The sequence below is a fragment of the Pan troglodytes genome, chromosome 11 (assembly GCF_028858775.2).
Source record: "Pan troglodytes isolate AG18354 chromosome 11, NHGRI_mPanTro3-v2.0_pri, whole genome shotgun sequence".
Taxonomy (NCBI): Eukaryota; Metazoa; Chordata; class Mammalia; order Primates; family Hominidae; genus Pan; species Pan troglodytes.
Genome location: NC_072409.2, coordinates 15,200,913 through 15,227,150, shown reverse-complemented (window position 1 = coordinate 15,227,150; position 26,238 = coordinate 15,200,913). Strand labels below are relative to the sequence as shown.

At 38.8% G+C, this 26,238-nt stretch overlaps 1 protein-coding gene across 27 annotated transcripts in view; it reads right to left on the bottom strand.

Moving 5' to 3' along the window:
• STRBP (spermatid perinuclear RNA binding protein) overlaps positions 1-26,238 on the bottom strand; it is a 158,729-nt gene that overhangs the window by 114,292 nt on the left and 18,199 nt on the right. For 6 of the 27 annotated variants that reach the window (XR_010148861.1, XR_010148863.1, XM_054659059.2 and 3 more), the window contains exon 2: positions 12,668-12,807. The exons of 9 other annotated variants lie outside the window; for them this stretch is intronic. The gene's annotated coding sequence lies outside the window, so the exon portion shown is untranslated. Of the gene's footprint in view, positions 1-12,667; positions 12,808-13,886; positions 14,120-16,762; positions 17,020-25,590; positions 25,795-26,238 lie in introns of those variants that run through there. 12 more of the 27 variants (XR_008537326.1, XM_063788351.1, XM_063788350.1 and 9 more) reach the window with 5 other exon arrangements.

Genomic DNA, 26,238 nt, shown 5'->3' with positions numbered 1-26,238 from the left:
TACAAGGTGGAGCCCCATTTTATAAAGAAACTAAAAACTAAGAGATTAAGCTAACCAAATTCACACCCACTCATGCCTTGTCTAATCTTGTCTCCAATCATGGGCCCAAATCTTTTTTGTAACTATTTCCTAACAGCTGGACACACCTGTAACAAAAACACAATTCTTCACTCACAGAACAAAACAGCTTTCATTAACTCTCTCGCAGTTCAGGAACTAAACAGGGCTACCTATTACCTCCTGAATCAGATTTCACCTGACTTAATTCAATCCTATCACCCATTGTTCCCATCACTTCTAATTCCAGTCAGACCAGTGAGTTCTCTGTTCTAAAAAATGCCAAGATAATTCCCACCCACAGACATACTCTCGATTCATCTTTTCACGCAACTTTCACGGAGCGTTTACTACGTGTTCTAGGCCTGTACTCGGTACTAAGAGGAGAAAGATAAAACAAGAAATCCCACCTCAAAGAGTTAATAACATTATAGGAAAGAGATACTTGTAACTGATTAGGTAGACTCAAACAAGTACTATACTGGGGTACAAAGTCCTATTGAAAACAGAGGAAGATGTCAAAAAGAAGTGACCAACTGGAACTTACATGTACTGCTGGTAGTAGTGGAAAGTGAAAAAAAGATACTTAAAACTTTGCAGCAGACTCTCCTAAAGCTGAACATACACAGAACCCATGACCCATTAGTTTCACTCCATGTTACATACCTAGAGAAACATATATATTTAAACCAGAGGACGTGCAAATATGTTCACAGCAGTACTTACTTGCATTAGTCAAAAACTGGAAATAGCCTATGTGTCCATCAATAGTACAATGGATAGTGTTATACTCACACAATGAAACAATATGAAATCAACAAAAAATGAAGTCCACAAATATTGAAAGAAATGCTGAAAGAAAGAAACCATACACACACAATTTTGATTACATAAAGTTTGGAAACAGGCAAAACTAGTCAAAACCAGTGATTCAGTGGTGGAGTGGGGAGTGTGCAGTGATGAAGATGAGGACACGGGAGAAGTTTCTGGGTGCTGGCAACGTTCTATTTCTTCTGGGTACCGGTTATAAGGATGAATTCACTTCAAGAAAATTCATCAAGCTATACACACTTATGATTTATGTAGTTTGTTTTACACTTTAACAAAAATTTTACTTACAAAAGACAGATGGGGAAAAAGGAAAACAGAAAAGTAAACTAGCATTTATATTCTAGTAAGTTCCTAGACACCATGGAAATTATTCTATCTAATCACAGCCACCTCTGGAGGTTGTGGTATACACGTGTTATTTCCTTTTTCAGCCCCACATCTGAATCCTCTTTCCTATGTTTGGGGAATCCCCCACCTTATGAGGCAGTGCCTACCTCCAGATGGTGATTCAAAAGCAAATGACTCAAAGAAGCTGGGTCCTCAGAAAATCTATTCTGACAAGTGAAAGCAGCAAGCACAGCAGCTTCATCCAGTTTCCAGAGACAGTAATTCTACCTACAGTGTCTAGCACCCCCTGATGGTATTGGCGATTCAACCTCGTCTGTGCCTAGAATCTTGTTCCTGGATGCTAACTTCTCAGCCTATTTCTCCAGCCCTCCAAGAGATTCTGTGAGCCACCTAACACCCTGTTCATAAGTTCCTTTCCCAGACTCAATTTCTGTTGCTCACAACTAAAAGTCTTGACTATTACCCCATTTGATAAATGTGAAAAAAAACTAATAACTTTGAAAAACAGTTTGGTAGTTTTTTATAAAGTTAAATTCACTTATCATACAATCCAGCATTCCCACACCCAAGGTATTTGCCCAACAGAAATGAAAATGTTTATAGCAAATTTACTCATAATGGCCAAAAACTAGAAATAACCCCAAAATCCATCAACTGGTAAATGAATAAACTGTGGTAAATCCATACACTGGAATACTTCTGGGCAATAAAAAGAAATGCACTCCTGATACATGCAATTACACAGATGCATCTCGAAAGCACAGAGGCTAAATGAAAGAGGTTTGACTAAAAATGAGTCACACTTAAGAAATCAGATCAATGGTTTCCAGGAGCAGGAGGTGAAGAGAGGGAACTGACTACATGGCACTGAAAGGAACGTTTTGTAGTAATGGATACATCTTGATGGTGGTTACATGACTAAGTCTGTCAAAATTCATAGAACCGTATATTCAAAAAAAAATGTATTTTACTATATTCAAAGTATACGTCAATAAAAATGACTTTTTTATTATTAAAAGGGACTCAAGAATGGCCAGAAATCTTCCTCAAGGTCACATATATACTAAGCAGATTCAAACTCAGGTTCTAATTCAGATGCCATGCCTTGAAGGTTAAAGAGATCTTGCTAAAGGCACAGAAAAGAGAAGATTGGGAAAGATAAGGGAAACTAAGTTGTCCTTTTCTCCCCAAAACCTAATCAAAATTTTTCAAGGCCTGCCTCAGACCCCCACCTCTGCCATACAGCCATCCATTTACTTATTCCACAAATATATCTTGAATAGTTACTACGTGCCATGCACTGTGACACTTTAGGTTACATCTGTAAACAAAACAGAAATCCCTGCCCTCATGGAGCTTCAGCTTAGTGGCGTTGGGGAGTGAGGGGGTGGCGGGGTGGGGAGGAAGAGCAATGTATCACTGTCTTAGTCCATTTTATGCTATTATAACATAATACCACAGATTTGGTAATTTATAATGAATAAAAATATATTTGGCTTATGGTTCTAGAGTCTTGGAAATCCAAGACTAAGGGGCCACATCTGGTGAGAGCTTTCTTGCCACGTCATAACATGGTGGAAGGCATCACATGAGCGAGAGAAAGAGATCTAATTCACAGCCTCAAGTTCTTTTATAATCAGCATTAATCCATTCGTGATAGTAAATTCCTCATGATCTAAACACCTCCTACTAGGTCTCACCTCCCCAAGTTGCTGCGGGGATTAAGTTTCCGACACATGCTTTTTGGGAGACGCATTCAAACCATGGCAATCATAAACATAAGTCAATAATGTACTCAATCAATGTTAAATGTTATGCAAAAATTTAAAAGAGGAGAATAAGAGGAATCCAGAATGTGGGAGGAGCAAGTTACATAATTAAAGGTAACTAGGGTAAGCTTACTGAATATGGTGAGCTTTGAGGAGATCTGAAAATGGTAAAGAACATTTCCAACAGAAAGAACATCAAGTGCAAAGGCCCTGAGTCTAACACACACCTGTTTGAAGAACAGCAAGGAGGTGAATGCAGTAAGCCAAAGGATAACAACAACAGATGTGGTCGGAGAGGTAACAGGCTCAGATGAAGTAGGGCCTAGTTTGGCTGTTACTGAGTGAAACAGGGAGGCAATGCAGGGTTTTGGGCAGAAAATGCATATGATCTGACATATTTATTGTTTTCTCTGTCTTTTTTTTTTTTTTTTTTTGAGACAGAGTCTCACTCTGTCGCTCAGGCTGGAGTGCAGTGGCGCAATCTTGGCTCACTGCAACCTCTGCCTCCCAGCTTCAAGCTGTTCTTGAGCCTCAGCCTCCCAAGTAGCTGGGATTACAGGTATGCACCCCACACCTGGCTAATTTTTGTATTTTTAGTAGAGACAAGGTTTCACCATGTTGGCCAGGCTGGTCTCAAACTCCCAACCTCAGGTCATTCACCCACCTCAGCCTCCCAAAGTGCTGGGATTACAGGCCACTGCACCCGGCCTGATCTGACATATTTCTAAAGGATTATTCTGGCTACTGTGTTGAGCTAGACTGTTGGAGGTAAAGATACAGCAGAGGATCTAATTAGAAATCCATCACAACGATGCAGGTGAGACATGATAATCAGACGAGGGTAATGGCAACGGCAGAGATGGTAAGAAGTGTTACGGCACTGCAGATATTTTAAGGTGAGGTCAACGAGACTTCCTAGCAGACTGGATGTGGGATGTGAGAAAAGGAGTGTAGGTTAACTCCATCGGTTTTGGCCTAAACAACTGGAGGATGGCATTGCCTTGATCAGAGATGGGGAGACCTATGGGTGGCACATATTTTTAAAGAAAGAAAAGGAGTTGGGTTTTAGACATGTTCCATTTAAAATGTCTAACATCCTGGTGGGCAGGCAGCTGGACACATGGCTCGGAAGGACAAAAAGAAGAGATCTAGGTTAGAGATATCAACTTGGGAGCCAGTTCAAGGATAGTACTTAAAGATGTGTAAGTCTAGATAAAGATCTCCAATGGACACGCCAATTTTTAAAGGTAGGAGATAAAGGAGTAAATAACAAAGGAAACTGACAAGGATTGACCAATAAAATGTGTGTGTGGGGTTGGGGGACAGGGGGAGCTGCACACAACATGCAGTATCCCGGAAGCCAAAAGTGAATAAAGTGTATTACGGAGGAATGAATAATTAATTGTGTCAAATGCTCGGCATAGGTCAAACAAAATGAGGACTGTGAACTGACTGTTGAATTTAGGCACTTTGATGTTACTAATGACCTTGTCAAGGGCACGTTCAGCTAAGAAGTTTGGGAAATAGAGGAAAAACCTGATTAAAGTTGGCTTAAGAGAGAACAAGATGAAGAAACTCGAACTGTGGTGGAAATGTAAAATGGTACAGTCATTTTTGAAAAACAATTTGGCAGTTCCTCAAAATGTTAAACACAGGGCTATAATATGACCCAGAAAGTCTACCCTACTAAGTATGTACCCAAGATAATTGAAAAGATACATCCACACAAAAATCTGAACACAAATGTTCACGGCGGCATTTTTTGTAACAGCCAAAATGTGGAACCACCTAAATGTCCATCGACTGATGAATGCACAAACAAAATGTGGCATATTCATAAATGGAATATTAGCCATAAAAAGGAATGAAACACTCATACATGTTATAATATGCATGAACCTTGAAAACATTATGCTAAGGGAAAGAAGCTAGTCACAAAAGACCACATATTGTATGATTCCATTTACGTGAAACATCCAGAATAGGCAAATCCACACAGACAGAAAGTAGATTAGTAGCTGTCAGGAACTGGAGGAAGGGTGAAACAGGGAGTGGCCACTAAGGGGTACAGAGTTTCTTTTTCAATGATGAAAATGTTCTGGAATTTAGACAGTGGTGATGGATGCACGACTCTGTAAATATACTAAAAACCACTGAATTGTACATTTTAAATAGCGAATTTTAGGGCATGTGAATTATATCTCAATAAAGAAATAGAAGAGGGATCATATGAGGAAGGAAATTAAAAACAGTTGAATAGAGACTACTTCTAGATGTTTCACTACAAAGAAGGGCAAAGAAATGAGACAGTAGCTGGCAATCAAAGTGGGATCAAGTATTTTTAACACTGGAAAAATAACATGTTTAAATGTTGATGAATGATCCAACAGAAAACAAAATATTGATGATGCAGGAAAATCTGGAGGGGGATTCTCAGGGCAATATCCTTGAGTAGTTGATAGAGGATAATATCTAACACACAAGTGAAGAGCTTGTTTTTGATAGAAGCACATGTAGTTTATCTATGGTGAGAGGAATGAGGGCAGAAGGCACAAGTACATGCTTCAATTTCCTTAGTGAAGTAAGAAGCAAGGTCATCAGTTGAATGGGAGAGAGGGTATTATGGATTTTAAAAGGAAGGGGTCGGAGTAATCAAACAACTGTCTAACAGAGTGACAGAGTGAATGGGCCAGGTACATATGATCGCCTAGGAGCATTAAGGACCCATTTGAGGTTCAAGGTTATGAATTTTAAAAAATAAATAAGATCATTCAGCATAGGGTGTATGAAGGTATGTGTTTTCCAGCTATGTTCAGATGCACAGGTACAGGTGCAGATTAGGAGGAGAGTCAGATTTAACCAGGGTTGTAAGTTTTGCCAAGTAAGTATGATTAAAGTGTGGGACTATGCAGACTATACAGAGGAGTTAGCATAATGACTATGGAATTTAAGCTGAGTGAGGAAGGGAATGTGAACATCAAGGATATAAAGGATGATGAAAAAGCAGTAGGATCAACAGATCTGGGGTCCATGGTCTGACAGATGTCCACAGAAAATAAGATCACTAGATGAATGGAGCTCAAGAAAATAGGAGGCCAATGTGTTGCAAGAATCACTCTTTACACTCAAGCGCAAGAAATAATTCCAGTCTCCGAGCAGCAACTGTATTCTTATAATTATCACATAACTTGACATTGAATTGTCATTTACACAGCCTTCCCCAACCCAAACACTGGCAAACCTAGTGCAAGTCCCATGCATTTTTGTCTATTTTATCTAGTTACTTATTTAGTAACTTACATACATTTCCTAATACACTTCTGGGAAGATAGTAAGTGCTAATAAATACTTATTGATGGATACAGATACAGGACCCTGAGGACAGACAAGTAAGCAACCGTCCTTTCCGTATCAGATACATCACAGACAGCTGCTCACCATTTACAGCTATCTGCCTTCCAGACTACATCACCCAATTCATTTACCAATCACTGTCTTTCATATTTATTTTTCAAAGACACTGTAGGTGATGAGGCAATCTGTTTGGCTGCAAAAGCTATACACTATTAATAATTAAAACTAGGTAAGACATGGCCATTTCAGTTAATCACAGGAAAGTTTCTGTTTTAAAATTGCTTTAACTAAACAGCTTGTGTCTTCCACACACTTTTTTCAAGAACACAGGTGCATCATTATTTTAATGAAAAGCGTACACACTTTTTAAAATTTCTGGTATTAGTAGGGGGAAAGCACAGGGTATAATAATTGTGCCCAAAACAAAAAGGTTAAACCTATATTGAGTTCTAAAGCAATTAGAAAATCCTCTTTGCAGAACTCTGTCAGTAACAGAATGTAGGGAGTAAGTGATCTTTCTGTAACCCAGTGGTTCTTCAACTCTGTGTATTACAAGAAAATGCACAGGGAGCTTTTTAAGCTAGACATGGTACCCTCACACCCCTAGAGGTCAATTTAATTAATCTGGGGTGGGATCCAGGTTATCAGTATTTTTTTTTAACTCTACAGAGATTTTAATGTACAACGAGGCCTGAGAACTACAGACCTAACCTAATCCTTTCACCTGTTATTAGCAGCCTATACTCCTCTATTGCACTTCCAATTTTACTGCACTTCCAACTGCCTTCCACACATCTCCATCTGGAGGGTTGACTCCAAATATAAAAGTCCAATCCTAAAGTCAGTATCTTCTTTCCCAAACTCATTTTCTCTTGTTCCTTTCTGGTCTTTTAGATTGTGAAATATAACTTACAGATGGAAAAATGCATAAAACATATAAGCGCAATTTAATAATCCTTAAACAGTACCCTCGTAGTTATCAGCCAAATCAAGAAATGTAACACTGCCAGCACCACAGTCTCCCATATTTCTTATCTTGGCTAGTATACCAATTAATCCAGTTACTCAAGTCAGGAGACCAGGGACATCATCTTAAGATTCCTCCCCTTCTCCTGACATCAAATAAATCACAAGTACTAAAGATTTTACTACCAAATTATCTCCCCTCCTCTTTTTTACTGCCATTTTCTTAGTCTACGTTCTCAAAAGATTTTCTATCTCTGCCCCACTTGCCTCCGGTTCATTCCATGAAATGATCTCTTAAGGAAATAAATCTGTCACCCACCTTCCCTGACTCCCCATATCTTAACAAGATAAGAGTTCTTCATAAACTGGCCTGGATCTCCCTCTCTCTGGTCTCTAATGACCCTACCCCACTTCAAAACTTATACTGCGAATGTACCAATCTTCTTACAGTTACCTAAACACACTATGCCATTTCCTATCTTTCTCCTACTGTTCTTCTATAAGGAATATCCTTCCTTCCCACTGTTGTACTTGAATTCATCTTTCAAAACCCAACTTAGCCAGCTGGATGCAGTGGTTCACACCTGTAATCACAGCACTTTGGGAGGCTGAGGCAGGTGGATCACTTGAGGTCGGGAATTCGAGACCAGCCTGGCCAACATGGTGAAACCTCGGCTCTACTAAAAATACAAAAATTAGCCAGGCTTGGTGGTACATGCTTGAAATTCCAGCTACTTGGGAGGCTGACGCAGGAGAATCGCTTGAACCAGGAGGCGGAGGTTGCAGTGAGCCGAAATCACACCACTGCACTCCAGCCTGGGTGACAGAGTAAGACTCCATCTCAAGAAAAAAGAAACAAAAAAACCTTAGCCGACAATTTCTCCAGGAAGCTGACCCTGCCCCTCTTCCATCTATTTCTATAGCCTGTTCTTGTCTGCACCAGTATTTATCACATTGTAGTTATAAACCATTTTCAGTGTCAGCCCAGGTTACAACAGCCCCATACTTGTTCTGGGAATTGTCTCTTCCATCCCTCCTACTTCATTCCATTCACAAAAGTGAGCTTCCAACAGCTCAGCCCTCAGGCAAGCTGAACCAGGGTGGGGCCAGATTCTACCTCCCAGGAATTTGGAATGAAATTAACAGAGAAAACTGGTATGTCTATGTGGCTGAGAATTGTTAGATGTAAAATAAAAGCTCTAGGGACAGCCATGTTCTACCATTTGTACTAAAAAGAGAAAAAAGTACATCTTCGATGAAAAAGAACAAAATGGGCAGAGTTAGGAAAAAACAGTCCTGTGAGCCTTCTGGTTCTTGGTTCCAGCCCTTCCCAAAGCCCCACTGAATTCCTGCCCTCAGGTTCTGTAAGGAAGACCCATTATCTGTAGAAGACAGCTGATTCTTATTTGCAACTAAAAGCTCCAAATAAAACACTACTTTTTTAGACATCTCTTCTATTTATCCTACTAGCACCGTGAAGGCAGAAACTGTGTCTTACTCATCTCTCTATCTGCAAGACTAGCAAAGACCCTGAAAAATGCCAGATGCTCAATTAATGACTGTCATCCATGGCACACTAACAGTTATACATTTTTACGTATGTAAATTTTTTCCTCCTTTTTAAAGACAGGGTCTTGCTTTGTCATCTATGCTGGGAGTGCAGTGGCGTGAACATAGCTCATGGCAGCCTAGTACTCCTGGGCTCAAGTGATCCTCTCACATCAGCTTCCCAAGTAGCTGGACTACAGGCGCATACCACCACATCTGGCTAATTTCTTTATTTTTTTAGAGATGGGGGGTCTCACTATGTTGCCCAGGCTAGTCTCAAACCCCTGGCCTCAAGCAATCCTCCCGCATCAGCTTCCCAAGAGTCGTTAGGGTTACAGGCCTGAGCCCCTATGCCAGGCTTACGTATATAAATTTGAACTTTAAGAAGCGTTAACAAGTATCAAACTCCAGCTAATTATATGTATGTCAAAATGTTTAGGGGTAAACTGTAAGGATGTCTGCAGCTTATTTTGAAATGAAGCAAAAAGTAAGATGTAATGAAGGTTAAATAGTGGAGTGAATAGATGCATAGATGTAAGATACAGTTAATGAAAGATAATGTTAATTGCAGAATATAGGCTGCACTAATTGCAGAATATATGGAGGTTCACTATACAATTCTTCCAACTTTTTGCATGTTTAAGCTTTTTCATAATAAAATGTTTGGAGAAAAATGTAACAGCAATACATCTGCATTGATTTACATGGGAAAGTCTACATAAATAAACATGCTCATGTTAGCTCATTTCACTGCCCTCTGCCATGAAATGGGAATTCAAAGAACTTTAATAATAGGTGACTCTCCTTTCATTGCACAGTACATTTTCAAAGTGTTTTGTCTTTTCAGTTCACATGCTTCTTTTAAAGTGACAACAGCAAGGCACAATTAAAATGTAAAACTAGGCCGGGCGTGATGGCTCACGCCTGTAATACCAGCACTTTGGGAGGCCAAGGCGGGCAGATCACGAGGTCAGGAGATTGAGACCATCCTGGCTAATACGGTGAAACCCCGTCTCTACTAAAAATACAAAAAAATTAGCCAGGCGTGGTGGTGGGCGCCTGTAGTCCCAGCTACTCAGGAGGCTGAGGCAGGAGAATGGCATGAACCCAGGAGGCAGAGTTTGTAGTGAGCAGAGATCACACCACTGCACTCCAGCCTGGGCGACACAGCGAGACACCGTGTCAAAAAAAAAAAGTAAAACTAAATACTTCTAATTTCATGTCTCCTTTAAAACTAGTTTTGGAAAACATTAAAATTAGATAGGCTAATTCAAACCAGTTTTCTGTTACCAAGACTATTCATAAGACAAAAAAAAAAAAAAAGAGCTGGCAACTTTAATACTGTTAAGTTTCTCTTCACAAGACAGAAAAAACTGAGAATCACAGACTGTTAAAACTGGTCAAAAAGACTAATACTGTACAGGATCCTTACTTCCCAAAAAGAAAACTAAGACCCAAAGAGGTAAAATATCCTGCCCAAGACCACCAAGTAACTTTGTAGCAAGGCTCAGACTCAAAACCTGGACTTATCACTAAAAATCTAGTGTTCTTCTCATCCTAGTTGGTAGTCTTAAATCCTGTCTTGTTTTGTTTTTTCAAAAGTAATAGTATATAAAGTGCCTAGTCTCAGCATAAACATTTTGTATTTGTTCAGGCCGAGCGAGGTGGCTGATGCCTGTAATCCCAGCACACTGGGAAGTTGAGGGAAGCAGATCACTTGAGGTCAGGAGTTCAAGACCAGCCTGGCCAAGATGGTAAAACCCTACCTCTACTAAAAATACAAAAATTAGCCAGGCATGGGGGTGCACACCTGTTATCCCAGCTACTTGGGAGGCCAAGGCAGGAGACTCCCTTGAACCTGGGAGGCAGAGGTCACAGTCAGCTGAGTCTGGGCAACACAGACTCCATCTCAAAAAATAAAAAAAAAGTTTAAAAAAATTTTTTTTGTATCTGTTCAACTGGCTTTTTTTTTAGGGGGGGATACTGGGTATTCAGGTTATAAATACAAGTGAACACCGGAAACACATTACAACCAGTATTCAAATGACATACCTTATGTAACCACTGAAACTGAACTTCACTAAAATGACCTGAAAGTGTTTTTCCATCAATTTAGGCAAATAAAGAGGCAATGACAGAATTTTAACAACACACTTGCCAGCATTCCTTGTCTGTGGTAGAAGGCCAAAATTTTGCATGTAACTTTTCTAAAAAGTAGGTAACACAAAGCTACAGAAGTTGAAGGATAAGCCTTTTTTAATTCAGGTTTTTTTTTTCATTTTGCAAATAAATCAATATGTGTACGTTAAAATAATGGATTACAGAGATACAGATAACTGTATCCTTGCAAAACCACTGAAAGAATGCTAGTCCCAGTTAGACTTCACTGAATTTATGATACAACCACTTTTATTTCTATTGTGATTGTCAGACAACTGAAAATCTAATTAAAATCTGTATGAACTAAGAGCAACTTCAGCAAAAAAAAAAAAAAAAAAAAGTTATCCCAAAGACAACTGAAAATCTAAGTAGAATCTGGATGAAGAGACAACTTCAGCAAAAAAAAAAAAAAAAAAAAAAAGTTATCCCAGAGAGCTATTGGTTGGTCATTAACCACATGCAAAAAGAATGGCACTCTTTGTCTGATCTCTTCCCTTTCATAGCAAAACTGAAGCTGTAAAGAATGTCTAAAGGGTAGTCTATGGAAAATTAAATTGAAGTCATGTTATTTCTATCTATTAAAATTCAGCTATACTAAAGTCACTTCTGAAATGATTTAGGAATAGAACGCTCAGCAAAATAAACTTCCAAGAAAAATAATCAAAAATAAGAACACCAGAATGAGTTTGCTACCTGTTATATTAAAATAGGAATGTGTAAAAGGCTCCATCTTACTTTCTGATTAATAATCCATCTGCACAAATACTTAATATGTGTCATAGTCCACAGCTTCCAATCTCTAAATCAGATTACCACAAACTCTACAACTTAACATGCACTAGCAAGAACATTTCAACACACTTTGAATACAAAAATACTCAAAATACTGAGGAATGGTACCTTACCTTCTAGTGTCAGCAAGGAGAAAGGACTCCTCCAGCTGCTCTAAAGTAGAAAATGTTCCCAATTTCTTGAGTACCATGTAGTATAAAGTGGTTTTATCACATAGTACAGCAAAATTATTGGTGAAATTATATGAACACTGTATTTCATAATACATGCTACTTACTAAGAAAAAAACATTAAGTGCCCCAATATTTAATTTCTATTTTTATTTCCTATTTTATTTCTATTTCATTTGCTCATTTTACATGTCACTTTACCGTAAGCAAGTCTATAAAAGTATAATTTTTAAAGAGAGTAAAATCTCTGCTACCCGGTATTACATAAACTGACATATCTAAAACATGGTGTCATTTGTGAACATCATGATGACAGTGAGGCAATACAAGTTCTTAATGTACTTTCTGAATCTTCAAAATGACATCAAATTATCAATAATTCTCATCAAATGATAGTAATTTGCCAGCATAGTATATTGGACATTGGTGATATTAGACACCCTAAGAAAGGATACAAGAGTAGTGACCACAGTAAATATAAAAATTGAATAGAATTTTCTAAAAAAAAAAAAAAAAGTGTGTCATACAAACTTCACTGACTCTGGAGCCATGATGTCTGGATTTAAGTCCCAGCTCTTCAACTTTCTAGCTGGTTTCATTCAATGTTTAACCACCTATGTCTCGATTTTCTCCTTTACGAAGGGAATACCATCACTTACTTTATCTACTTACCTTTATAAGAAGCAACAGTTGAGGCCAGGCACAGTGGCTCGTGCCTGTAATCCCAGCACCTTGGGAGGCTGAGGCAGGCGGATCACTTGCGTTCAGGAGTTCGAGACCGGCCAGGTCAACATGGCAAAACCCCGTCTCTACTAAAAATACAAAAATTAGCTGGGCGTGGTGGCGCACACCTGTAATTCCAGCTACTCGGGAGGCTGAGGCAGGAGAATCACTTGAACCCAGGAGGCAGAGGTTGTAGTACAGAGCCGAGATTGAGCCTCTGCACTCCAGCCTGGGCAACAGAGCCAGACTCCATCTCAACAACAACAACAAAAAAGCAAGAGTTGAATGTGTGTAATAATACTTTGCAAACCGCAGCAGTGAGCTATTCTAACATTCCTACTGAAATCTACAGTGTTACAGCTGCGGCAGAAAATTGCTAACTACCAAAATCCACCCTGTTTCTTCCAAATAACAGAGTTGTAGCTAGGACAAGGCTCTCACCTTTACATTCTGTAACTGAAAATGCACTCCCAAGAACATTTCAACACTGATGAAATACTCAAAATAGTACAGAATGACACCTTACCTCTTAGTGTCAGCAAAGAGAAAGAACACTCCAATTCCCAATCCCCTGCAGCTAGATGAGGCAATGAGACTAAGCCTTCAGCAATGGGAGGAGAAATTATATTTGTACAACTCTCACCTCACTTGCTTAAGACAAAATTTCTTACCCTGTGCTTCCAACAAGAACAACCTTGAAAGCTGTGCATTCGAGATGATACAGTCCCCATTCACCTACGTCCCCAAATGCCTGCATAAAGGACTGCCACATGCTGATGTGGAACACCTGCTCTCAACTACTGTGCACTGAATTCTGGGGTTTCAGCCATTGTATTTCAGGGCTCTATTTCAGCAACTGGGTTACTTAAGTAATACAATGGCAAACCCCTTACAGCGGGAGAAAGGTGCAACTATAAAATCCCAAACAGACACAAGCTTTTAATGCCTTCACACAAGGTAACACATAAAAAGTAAAGTTCTCAATAGGACAGTTTCCCAGAAAGGTGTTACCTCAGGGGAGTGTTAAAGCATAGTAGATAAGAGAATAGGCCCTAAAGTCAGATTGCCTGGGTTCAAATCCCTTCTCCACCACTTGCCAGCTGTGTAACCTTGAGAACGGAACTTAACCTTTCTGTCTCTGTAAAATGAGAATAAAAGCAGGACTCACCTCACTTAATTGTTGTGATGTTTAAATGAAAAGAAAACTCCACAGTTTAAAGCTGCTTAGCAAAGTGCATAGCACACAGCAGTAACAGTAAACGTTAGCATTTCTTATTTAAAATCTGGCCAAATGAGGTAGCTCACGCCAGTAATCCCAGCACTTTGGGAGACCAAGACCGGAGGATCGCTTGACGCCAGGAATTCAAGACCAGCCTAGGCAACATAGCAAGACTCCCATTTCTAAAAAATACAATAAAAGAATACATGATACTGCACAATTTCAGTGAGGTGATCACGTATCAATAAGGCTACCAGAATGCTAACAAAGATTCTCTACAACCTACTTGGTGGTGCAAAATGTTCTAGGAGATATACAATTAAACCTAGATTCCCTTAAAGGCAAACTAAGCGCCATCCAACTTTCAGTAACCAAGGAAGACAGCTGCATAAAAGCAGCATGACCTAGGGTTTAGCTACTTACAAAACCATTATAGTGACTAAGAGAGAACAGTACATTGTACTAGGGCACCCTAATTTCAGCACGGACTGTACAGGAACTCTGACAGCACTGTTTTTCAAAACAAAGAGTCATCCTAACATCCCACATATGCAAATGAATTGATAAATAGTTAAGATTCAAATAAGCTTAAAGATGAGAAGGGAGACTACCCAAGGAAATTTCAGAAATTTGCCCTGTCTTTCTAACAATAAATCTCACAGCATGAAACAGAGCTTTATTATTTTTACACACAAAAGAGAAAAGCTATAACAGAATTAAACTTAAGTATATAATAAAAACATTTCTATATTTTTAAAAAAGAGACACCCCCCCCACAATAAATTCCACGTTAGAATGCCATCTGGGAGCAGGCAAAAGTTCAATGAATTGTAAAGGCAGGAAGGTAAATTCGATCGTAACATTACAAAAGTTTCAGAATGAGAATTTTTAAGTTATTACTAAAGATTTCCTTAGCAGTGGCAGTAACATTTATGCTTTCCTGCTCCTAAAAATAAAAATACATAAAATAAACATCTTCTTAATATGGAATGCCTAGGCTGGGCGCGGTAGCTCACGCCTGTAATCCCAGCACTCTGGGAGGCTGAGGCAGGCGGATCATGAGGTCAGGAGATTGAGACCATCCTGGCTAACATGGTGAAACCCTGTCTCCACTAAAAATACAAAACATTAGCCAGGCATGGTGGCGGGTGCCTGTCTTCCCAGCTACTCAGGAGGCTGAGGCGGGAGAATGGCGTGAACCCAGGAGGCAGAGCTTGCAGTGAGCCGAGATCGCGCCACTGCACTCTGGCCTGGGTGACAGAGCGAGACTCTGTCTCAAAAACAAAAAAAAATATGGAATGCCTATCGGGCTTTCCTCTTGTCTATCCAAATCTTACCTTTTTTCCTGGGCCACATTTAGACTCACTGCCAAAACAAAGGCCTGTCCCAATGACAAGCCTACTCTGACCTCATTTGTACCTGATATCACAAACTTAGGACCAGGGCACAGAACGTCTTGCATTTTCCCCCAGCTTCTTATGAATATGACTTATTACTGAAAGCAAGAACTCCTGAAGGACAAGGACTGTCATCTCTTTTTCCTATGCTATTCTTATAACAGGAGCAGAGTAACAATATCACCTACAATTTACTAAATGTCTGGCACTGACCTAGGAACTATACACATAAGTTTTAAAGGATAGTTATAAAATATTTGATAAATACAAATTATTCAGTGTAGCATCTGAATTTATGAAATGTTCCTAAAATGAGTATCTGCAAACTAGCCACCTGACACGAGAAGTACTACATTACTATTATTGTTGAAGCTATAAACAGTCTTATCTTCACAGCAGACCTATGAGGCAAGTACAGGTATGCCCCTAAGGGAATACAGGCTCAAAGAAGTCAAGTGATTCATCCAATGTCACAAACTATTAAGTAAGTCCTCACTCAAACCAGGTCTTCTGACCAAAAAAATAAGCCCATTTTCTTTCCACCGTATCTTACTATATTATGGGATTTGCTCTTCTCCTCTACCCACCTAAGTCCTACTTATTCTTCAAGTTCCAACTCCTCCAAGATATCCTTTTCAACTACCATAGCTTATTCTTTTTTACCTCTCTTTTCATCAAAATTCAATGAAAGCAAGGTCTATATTTAACATTCCTTTTTTCTCCTTCAATTTAGCATTATGCTAGACCCAGAGTAGTTACTCAACCACTTAATATACTGTATGATGCTTTCTTCATGAAACCATTATTACATTATTATGTATAAAAATGTTATTGTCTGCCCACCACACCGAAATCTAGAGATCCTGCATTTTCTTTAATGTTATCAAGTCTTTGAATTCAAAGAGGCAAGCCAAAAAGAGAGAGAAACACAGAGATGTATTTTACTAGCATTTCACTAAAAGCAAGTATCACTAGCTAATTTTCTCACAAAAAGTAGTTTCTATTATTTGTCTCCTCTTATCTTTCAACAGGATTGATAGAATCAATGGATATCACAAAATTCAGGTTTCAGAGAAGGCATTGATAGAATTCATTTTTCTATATCCTTATCTTTCTATAACTTTAGTCGCAAACATACAAGAGCATCAATGGCTAAACCTTCCTAGGCTTTGTTGGCTCTGCCTTCCCCTCCTCCAGACCTCATAATGTGCCAGTGCTCCAAGGCTCTGTCCCAGGCCCCCTTCTCTGGTATCACACTGTCTTCTAAGTGGCCTCTCCCAGTTTTATAACTCTGTATAATGTCTATATACAAATCACCACACTATATCAACAATCCTGACCTCCACCTGGACTCCAAACTTGTATATCCAATTGATGGCAGACATCAGTTAAAATATAAAGTGATTGGCCGGGCATGGTGGCTCATACCTGTAATCCAAGCACTTTGGGAGGCTGAGGCGAGTGGATCATCTGAGGTTGGGAGTTCATGACCAGCCTGACCAACATGGAGAAACTCGATCTTTACTAAAAATACAAAATTAGCTGGGCATGGTGGCACATGCCTGTAATCCCAGCTACTCGGGAGGCTGAGGCAGGAGAATCACTTGAACCCAGGAGGCGGAGGTTGCGGTGAGCCAAGATCACACCATGGTACTCCAGCCTGGGCAACAAGAGCAAAACTCCATCTAAAAAACAAAAACAAAAACAAAAAACAAAAAACAAAACAAAGTGATTTAAAAAGGACTATCAACTGGGCACAGTGGTGCACACCTATAATCTCAGCACTTTGGGAGGATGAGGCAGCAGAATCCCTAGAGTCTAGAAGTTCAAGACTAGCCTGGGCAACAAATGGAGAATTTGTCTCTACAAAAAAGAATTTTTTTCAATTAGCTGGTTGTGGTGGTGCGCACGCCTATGATCCCAGCTACTCAAGAAGCTGAGGTGGGAGGGTCACTTGAGCCCAGGAGCTCAAGGTTGCAGAGAGCCGTGATCGTGCCACTGCACTCCAGCCTGGGTAACAGAGCAAGACCTTGTCAACCCGCACACACACACAAAAAAAATCAATTTTTTTTTCTCCAAAACATACCTTGTTCCTCTCCCAAGTCTTACCAATCTCACTGGATAACAATAATCATCCAACCAAGTTTTAAAAGAAAAAAAAAAATCTAGGCATTATCTTTGATTCCCTTTTCCTGTGGCCATGAAATACAGAACACATCCTGTTGACTCTATCTTGAAAATATATCCTGAATCCTTTCCTAGAATAATCACCTTTCACCTGGTCTGAAATAGGTCCCTAATTCATCCTCCTGCTTTTGTTCTGGTCTCTCTCCATACAGCAACCTTTTCACTCTCTTAATCGAAACATTCCAGTGGCTTCCCATCACCCTCAGAATAAAAATCATACTCCTTACCTTGGCTTACAAAGTCCCAGGAGATCTGGCCCCTGCCTACCTCACCAACCTCATTTGTACTACTCTCCCTCTTGTTCATTACACTCCAGACACCCTGTCCTCCTTTTTAGTTCCTTCCACACACCCACTGTGTTCCTAGCTGTTCCACTAGCTGTTCCCTCTGCCTGGAATAGTCTTCTCCCTTTTCTTCAAAAGGCTAGCTCTTTCTTGACATTCAGATCTCACCACCACAAACAAATGAGATTTCTTCAGAGGCCTTCCCTGATCTAATCAATCAATTAGCCACCCCACTATTTCAAGGTCAACCTGTTTCGATTATCTCCATAGCACTTAATTGAGGTATATCGTTATTATTCATATACTATCTCTTCATTAGAATGTAAGGTCAATGATTAGGGACCTTTACCACTGTATTCTGGTGCCTAAAACAGTGCCTGGCCCATAACAGAAGTTCATAAAGATGTTGAGTGAAAACTTTATGAATAAATGAATAGCCAGGCACGGTGGCTCATGCCTGTAATCCTAGCACTTTCAGAGGCCAAGGTGGGCAGATCACTTGAGGCCAGGGGTTTGAGACCAGCCTGGCCAACATGGCAAAACCCCGTCTCTACTAAAAATACAAAAAATTAGCTGGGCATGGTGACATGTACCTGTAGTCACAGCTACTCAGGAGGCTGAGGCAGGAGAATCGCTTGAACCCAGGAGGAAAAGGTTGCACTAAGTAGAGATCACACCACTGCACTCCCGCCTGGGTGACAGAGTGAGACTCTGTCTCAAATAAATAAATAAACAGAATTGAAATGAAATTGCTTCCACTTCCACAGCTTTATTAATTATGGTTTTTAACACCAAAAAGGGAGGGAGGGCTAAAAAGTTTAACATTTTGCTAATTACAAAGAATTCTCTCCATACAATTTAAGTAATTTGAGTATTTTCTCTACAGAACTACTTCTTTCTAGTCTCATTCCAATCTATTAAAATCCAATGGTAGAGACACTCCACAGTAAAAATGTCAATTCTTCCCAAATTTATCTATAGATGTAATAAAATTTTTACCAAGGATTTTTATAGACATAACCAAACTTATTCTAAAACTTATATGGAAAGACACAAGACCAAGAATAGCTAAAACAATTTTTAAAATAATAAAATTGGAGAAATTCTACCAAATTTAAAGACTTATTATATAGCCACAGTAATCAAGATTGCGTGGTATTGGTAGACGGACAGACACAGAGATCAATGGAGTAGAACAGAGAAGCCAAAAACAGATCCACACAAACATGTCCAACTAATTTCTTAGAAAAATGCAAAGCAATTAAATGGAAGAAGGATAGCCCTTTCAACAAATGCAGCTAGAGGAATTAGACATCAATAAGACAAAAAAAAAAAAAAAAAGAAAAATAGAGCTTTCATCTAAACTTCACACCTTACACAAAACCTAATTTGAAATGAATCACAGACTTAAAACTATAAAACTTTCAGAAATAAACACACTTTTAGGAAAAATCTTTGGGGCACAGGGCTAGTTGAAGAGTTCTTGCAAAAGCAAGATTCATAAAAGGAAAACCTGATAAACTAGACTTGGTCAAAATTAATTTTTGTTCTATGAAAGACACAATTAAGAGGATATAAAGACAAGCTACAGCCTAGGAGAAAATAATTGCAAACCACATACCCAATAAAGGACTTCTAACTAGAATATATAAAGAACCCTCAAAACTCAACAGTTAAAACAAATAAAAATTAAAAAACAAGAATCCAATTAGAAAATGGGCAAAAAACATGAACAAACATTTCACTGAAAAGCACAGATGGCAAATAAGCATATGAAAACATATTCAAAATCATTATCCAGAGACATGCAAATCCAATCATAATGAAGTATTACTACATAAGTATCGGAATGGTTAAAATAAAAAATAATTCATTGCTGAGGGAAATGTAAAATGGTACTTTGGAAAAGTTTAGAAGTTTCTCACAAGGCTAAATGTCGTCTTACAACACAATACAATAGGAATTGTGCTCCTAGATATTTATCTAAATGATCTGAAAACTTACATCCACACAAAAGTCCACACACAAATGTTTATAGCAGTTCTGTTCATAATTTCCAAAAACTGGGAACAACCAAGATGTTTTTCAATAGGTGAATGGATAAACAAATTGTGATATAATCACAGTTGAATACTGTGGTTCATCCACTATAGGATATTATTCAGCAATAAAGAGAGATGGGGGGAGAGCAAGAGTTATCAAGCCATGTAAAGACATGGAGAAACCTTAAATGCATATAGCCTAGCAAAAGAAGCCAGTGTGAAAAGGTCAGACACTATATGCTTTCAACTATATGACATTCTGGAAAAGGCAAAACTATGTTAACAGTAAAAGGATCAGTGGTTGCCACGAACTGGGGGTACAGGAGGGCTGAACAGGTAGAGAACAGATTTTTAGGGCAGTAAAACTATTCTGTATGATACTGTAACGGTGGACACATGTCATTTTACATTTGTTGTCAAAACCCACAGACCTGTACAAGTCACAGAGTCCTAATATAAGCCATAGACTAGTTAATAATAATGCATTAATACTGCATTATTGGTCAACAATTTTCACAAATTTACCATGGTAACAGATGTTAATAAAAGGGGAAAGTCATGAGGGAAGAAGGTATATGGGAACTCTCTGAATTATCTGCCCAACTTTCTGTAAACCTAAAACTGCTCCAATGAAGTCTACTAATCTTTCTCAAAAAATAGTATTGATGTCAAACGCTGGAAAAGATGTAGAGAAACTGGATCACACATACACTGCTGGTGGGAATGTAAAGTGATACAGCCACTCAGAAAAAGTACAGCAGTATCTGAGAAAACTAAAAATGCATTCATCACATAACCCAGCAATTGTACTCTTGGGCATTTATCCCAAAGAAATAGAAAATTCAAAAGCCCATCCACAAATGTTCACAGCAGCTTTAATAGTAATAGCCAATATGGAAACAATCCAAATGTCCTTCAACAGGTGAATGACTAAACTGTGATACTTTCCTACCTACCATGGAATACTACTTAACTATAAAAAGGAACAAACTACTGACACATGCAACAACTTGGATGGATCTCAAAGGAATTAGCCTGAGTGAAAAAGCCAAGCCGAAAAGTTTACATACTATATTATTTCATTTACATAAAATTCTTGAAATGATAAAATTACAGAGATGGATTATCAGTACATTATTTCCTACAACAGCATGTGAATCCACAACTACCTCAAAAAAAAAGTTTTATAAACTCCAAAGGTAAAGATATATTCTCTAAAACCAAATTTTTCCCCTTGAGTGGGCTAACAAATTTCCCAGAGCGGGAGTTCTAAGCCTCATATGCACACTGGAATTACCTCTAAAAATCCAGATGCTTAGGTAGCATCCCAAACCAATTAAATTAGAATCCTCAAGGTGAAATCCAAGCATCTGTATTTCTTTTTTTTGTTGTTTTTGTTTGTTTGTTTGTTTGTTTGTTTGTTTGAGACGTTGTCTCGCTCAGTCGCCCAGGCTGGAGTGCAGTGGCACGATCTCGGCTCACTGCAAGCTCCGCCTCCCCGGTTCACACCATTCTCCTGTCTCAGCCTCCTGAGTAGCTGGAAGCTGCCACCACACCCAGCTAATGTTTTTGTATTTTTAGTAGAGATGGGGTTTCACTGTGTTAGCCAGGATGGTCTCGATCTCCTGAACTCGTGATCCGCCCTCCTCAGCCTCTCAAAGTGCTGGGATTACAGGCGTGAGCCACCACGTCCGGCCTCAAGCATCTGTATTTCCTTTAACTCTCAGGTAATTCTAATGTTCAATCAAGAATGAGAATCAGTATCCTCCAGAGCTAGAGAGTCTTTTTAAAAGCAACCTTTACTAACATGTTAATAAGATTATTAACAGTTGTTAAGGATCTGGCTGTTAACAATTCACTAAAATCTTAGCCACAAAAATTATCCCACTGATAAATGGAAACTTTAACCCAAACCTCACTCAGCTTCCAGAAACAAAAGGATTTAGCCCAAGAAAGACAGTTCATTATGGTTTATTTTTAAATAACGTTCCTACTCGGCAATGGAGTTTGAGTCTGAAATTGAATGGTAGGTTCACCTTTATCTGTGAAACTTCTGTAAGTACAAAAATGGATATATTAATCTGGCTTTCCAAAATCTCTCAAGCAAAAAGGTTACAATATTCCATTTTAGACTTAATCTAAAATCAAAAGGAAAGATTTAAAATAACCTCGTGACTTTCACAAATTTAACTACCCACAGACAAACCATGAGAACAAGGTACAGAACATGAAACATTTCGAATGAAGTATTCTTTTCCAACTGCATGTGAAAAGGCAACATTGACAGCATCACAAAAACCTTAATTTAAAACTAAATATCACATAAGAACACCATATACACCCAAACAAACCCACATACCACATAATTCAACACATCCAGGCAGCAGTGGCTAAATAATGGACTAGCATGAATACTGCAAGGATTTTGGCAGACCGATGTAGAGTCACTCAAATTTCCTTTGCCTTTAACAGTGCCTGTTACATTACTAATGTAGTTTTTGGTTTTTAGGTTTGTTTGGAGTTTCATTGGGGTTTACGGGGATGAGATTCCAATTATACTGTATAAATTATTGAGTTAGATTCTCGGCCCAGGAAAATTAAGTAAAACAACAATACTATAACATAACAGAATTTGACAGTTGTGTATTGCTTAAAACATTAAAGTGATAAGGCCATTTTTAAATATGTGTAATCTTTTTACAAGTTCAGAAGAACCACAAATTATGGAGCTACAAACCACCAGCTATTCAAAGGAAAATTGTAGCTTATAAAATATTGGCTGACTGCCAATACAAACAAATTTTTTCCCCTCAAAAAAGCTTTGTAAGCCAAAATACTGTTTCAAAAGTGACTATAACCATCTTATTCAATCAAGTAGTAATGTTATTACACAGTAAAGGTAAGTCAATTCTTGGCCTAAAACAACCTGTAAAAACCTACTAACAAACGATTTCTCACCAATATAGTAAAATATCACCTTGAACTTAGAAATCAAGATCTGGAAAATGTTAATCCATTACTATTTTACCAAAATGTCATCAGGCAATTAATTAAATAACAACAATAATTTTAAAAAAAGTTTTGAAAAAACCAGATTGAAAAAATACCAATCAATGAATTTATTATAAAAGGGGAGAATAGCCACTACCCAACGCCCCCCTCAAAAAGCTATCCTTTGAAAAACAGCAAAAACTCCTCTACAATCCAAAAATATTTTTTTCAACTTACTGCCCAAATGGAAAGGTAACAGAAGACAGAGACGTGGATTCAAATCCCAGCTGTACTTTTTTTCTTTTTTTTGAGACGGAGTTTTGCTCGTCACCCAGGCTGGAGTACAGTGCCACAATCTCGGCTGACTGCAACCTCCACCTCCCGCGATCAAAAGATTCTCCTGCCTCAGCCTCCTGAGTAGCTGGGATTACAGGCTCCCCCCACCCCATCTGGCTAATTTGTTGCATTTTTAGTAGAGACAGGGTTTTATCATGTTGGCCAGGCTGGTCTCGAACTCCAGACCTCAGGTGATCCACCCACCTCAGCCTCCCAAAGTGCTGGGATTACAGGCATGAGCCACTGCGCCCAGCCTCCTAGCTGTACTTTTAACTAGTAAGCACCCTAGGCAACTGATTAGTCCAGGCCTCAGTTTTCTCATTTATAAAATGGAAACACCATCACTCACCTCACAGTGAAACTGCTGTAAGGATCTAAAGATGCAATGTGTGTAAAATGCATATCACAGTATCTGAACAAAGTAATAAGCGCCCCATAAATACAGGCCAGAATTACTGCATTCAGTAAATGGAGAAATCAGAATCTCCACACGGATGGAGAATTTAGATGTCGTATGTAACTAAAATATATCTTAACATACATGGATTGAGAATTTGGATGTCTTAAGTAACATCAGAGCTGAGTTGGAAAAGTTGAAAAAAACAACAATAATAATAGTTGCCATGAGTGCCTTCTATTGCTAGGCACTTTGTAATTTTTTTTAAATCGTTATAATAATTCAGTAAAGGAACAACTAAGCACAAGGTATACACAAGGTGCTTTAGGAAGCATTAAAACATTTCTATGAAGTCTTGAGTGGAGATCTTTACTCTGTGTATGTATATATTTTTCCTCCAAAGCAAGGTATCTGAGTATTTCTATTCTATTCTAATGAGATACATAAATGCAAATAACATAATACTCAAATCTATGTGATCTTGGCATATTTAACTTAGTCTTTTCTCATCTATCAAATAGCAATAACATACTTCTCCCACCCCTATCGTGTTTTTTTTTTTTTTTTTTTTTTTTTGAGATGGAGTCTCACCCTATTGCCCAGGCTAGAGCGCAATGGCACGATCTCGGCTCACTGCAACCTCTGCCTCCTGGGTTCAAACAATTCTCCTGCCTCAGGCTCCTGAGTAGCTGGGATTACAGGCACATGCCACCATGCCCAGATTTTTTTTATTATTATTTTTAGTAGAGACGGTGTTTTACCATGTTGGCCAGGCTGGTCTCGAACTCCTGACCTCGTGTTCCGCCCGCCTCAGCCTCCCAAAGTGCTGGGATTACAGGCATGAGCCACCGCGCCCAGCCGAATTATTTTTTTAAGGCAAATAAAAACCTGTAAAAATACTGGAAACTATACAAACCTATAAAAATAGGGTAACAATGTGAGAATAAAAATATAAATTGCAACATAATTTTGTAAGCCTAACATAATTATTCAGTGTTAATTCTCCAGTATAACCTGATGTAATGATTACCTGAATGAGCACTGTCTGTACTTTCCCATAATAAAGAATGGCTTCCTCTCTCCTTGTATGTCACCTTGTTATAGAGAACTTGCATTAGTCATCTTTTTACAAGGTTATATGTCTTACCCCTTCAGCTAGACTATAAACTACTAAAGAGAAGGAACCGTTTTTCATAATTCATATCTTTAGCAGTACCTAATACACTGCTCTGTCTATAAAAAGCACTCAAATATTTAATGACCAATTCGCTGCATTTCAAAATTAGGCAGCTCTTTACTTCAAGGAATAAGATGGTTTCTAAGACTAAGGCTTACGTAGCAATCCATTTCATAGTAATTTCCAGATTATCTCTTATTAAGGCTGTAGGCCAAGCCACATGGCTCTCACCTGTAATCCCAACACCTTCGGAGGCTGAGACAGGAGGATCACTTAAGCTCAGGAGTTGGAAACCGCAGGTCACAATGAGACCCCATCTCCACACACACACAAATTTTTTTAATTAGCCAGGCATGGTGGTGTGCATCTGTAGTCCCAGCTACTCTGGAGGCTGAGGTGGGAGGATCAATTGAGCCCAGGAGGTCAAGGCTGCAGTGAGCTGTGATCATGCCACTGCACTCCAGCCTGGGCAACAGAGTGAGACCCTGTCTCAAAAAAATAAAAATACGCTTTGGAAGGCTGAGGCAAGAGGATCACTTGAAGCCAGGAGCTTGAGACCAGCCAGGGCAACATAGCAAGACTCCATCTGTACAAAAAAATTAAAAAACTAGCTGGGCATGATGGTGCATGCCTGCAGTCCCAGACACCAAGGAGGCTGGAGTGGGAGGATCACTTGAGCCCAGGAGTTCAAGGCTATAGTGAGGTATGATTGCACCACTGCACTTCAGCCTGGGTGGCACAGTAAGACCCTGTCTCAAAATAAAAATTATTTTTTAAATCTGTTTTTAAATTATTTTTAATTAAAAAAATATAAAGCAACCGAGTCACTCCTTTTAGCTTACCAATTTTTCTAACTTTGCAGTTCTGCAAGTGTGGTTTAGGAACCCCTGGAGGTCCTCAAGACCTTTTCAGGGGTCTGCATGGCCAAAACTATTTTCCAAGTAGTATGAAGGCATTATGTTTCTTTTCCACTCTCATTCTTTCCAGAGTACAGAGTTTCCCAGAGGCTATATAACGTTGAAGACGGAACATGAAATAGGTCACATCTGGAAGATCAAGATAATTCAATGAATCAATATTTTCCAATGGCCAATGCATAATGTTATAAAACCATGTATAGATAAAAGATCCAATCAAAATGCAAAGACCAATGGATTTTAATGTAACAGGACACAAAATGTTCACTGATCTGGTTTCAGATTCTATCAGGATACTACCATTTGTCAAGTTTTGGTGTAGTATCAAAGAAGAATATCCAAAATTATCTGAAAAAGCTATTAAAATATTTCTCCCTTTTCCAGCTACATATCTGTGTGAAGGCAGATTTTCTTCTTCATATACTTCATCAAGAATATTAAAACAGACAATGCAGAAGCAGCTATCCGAACCCAGCTGTCTTCTAGTAAGTTAGGCATTACTGAGAATTACAAAAATGTAAAACAATGCTAGTCTTCTCACTAATTTTCTTTTGTCTTGTGTTAACATATAAT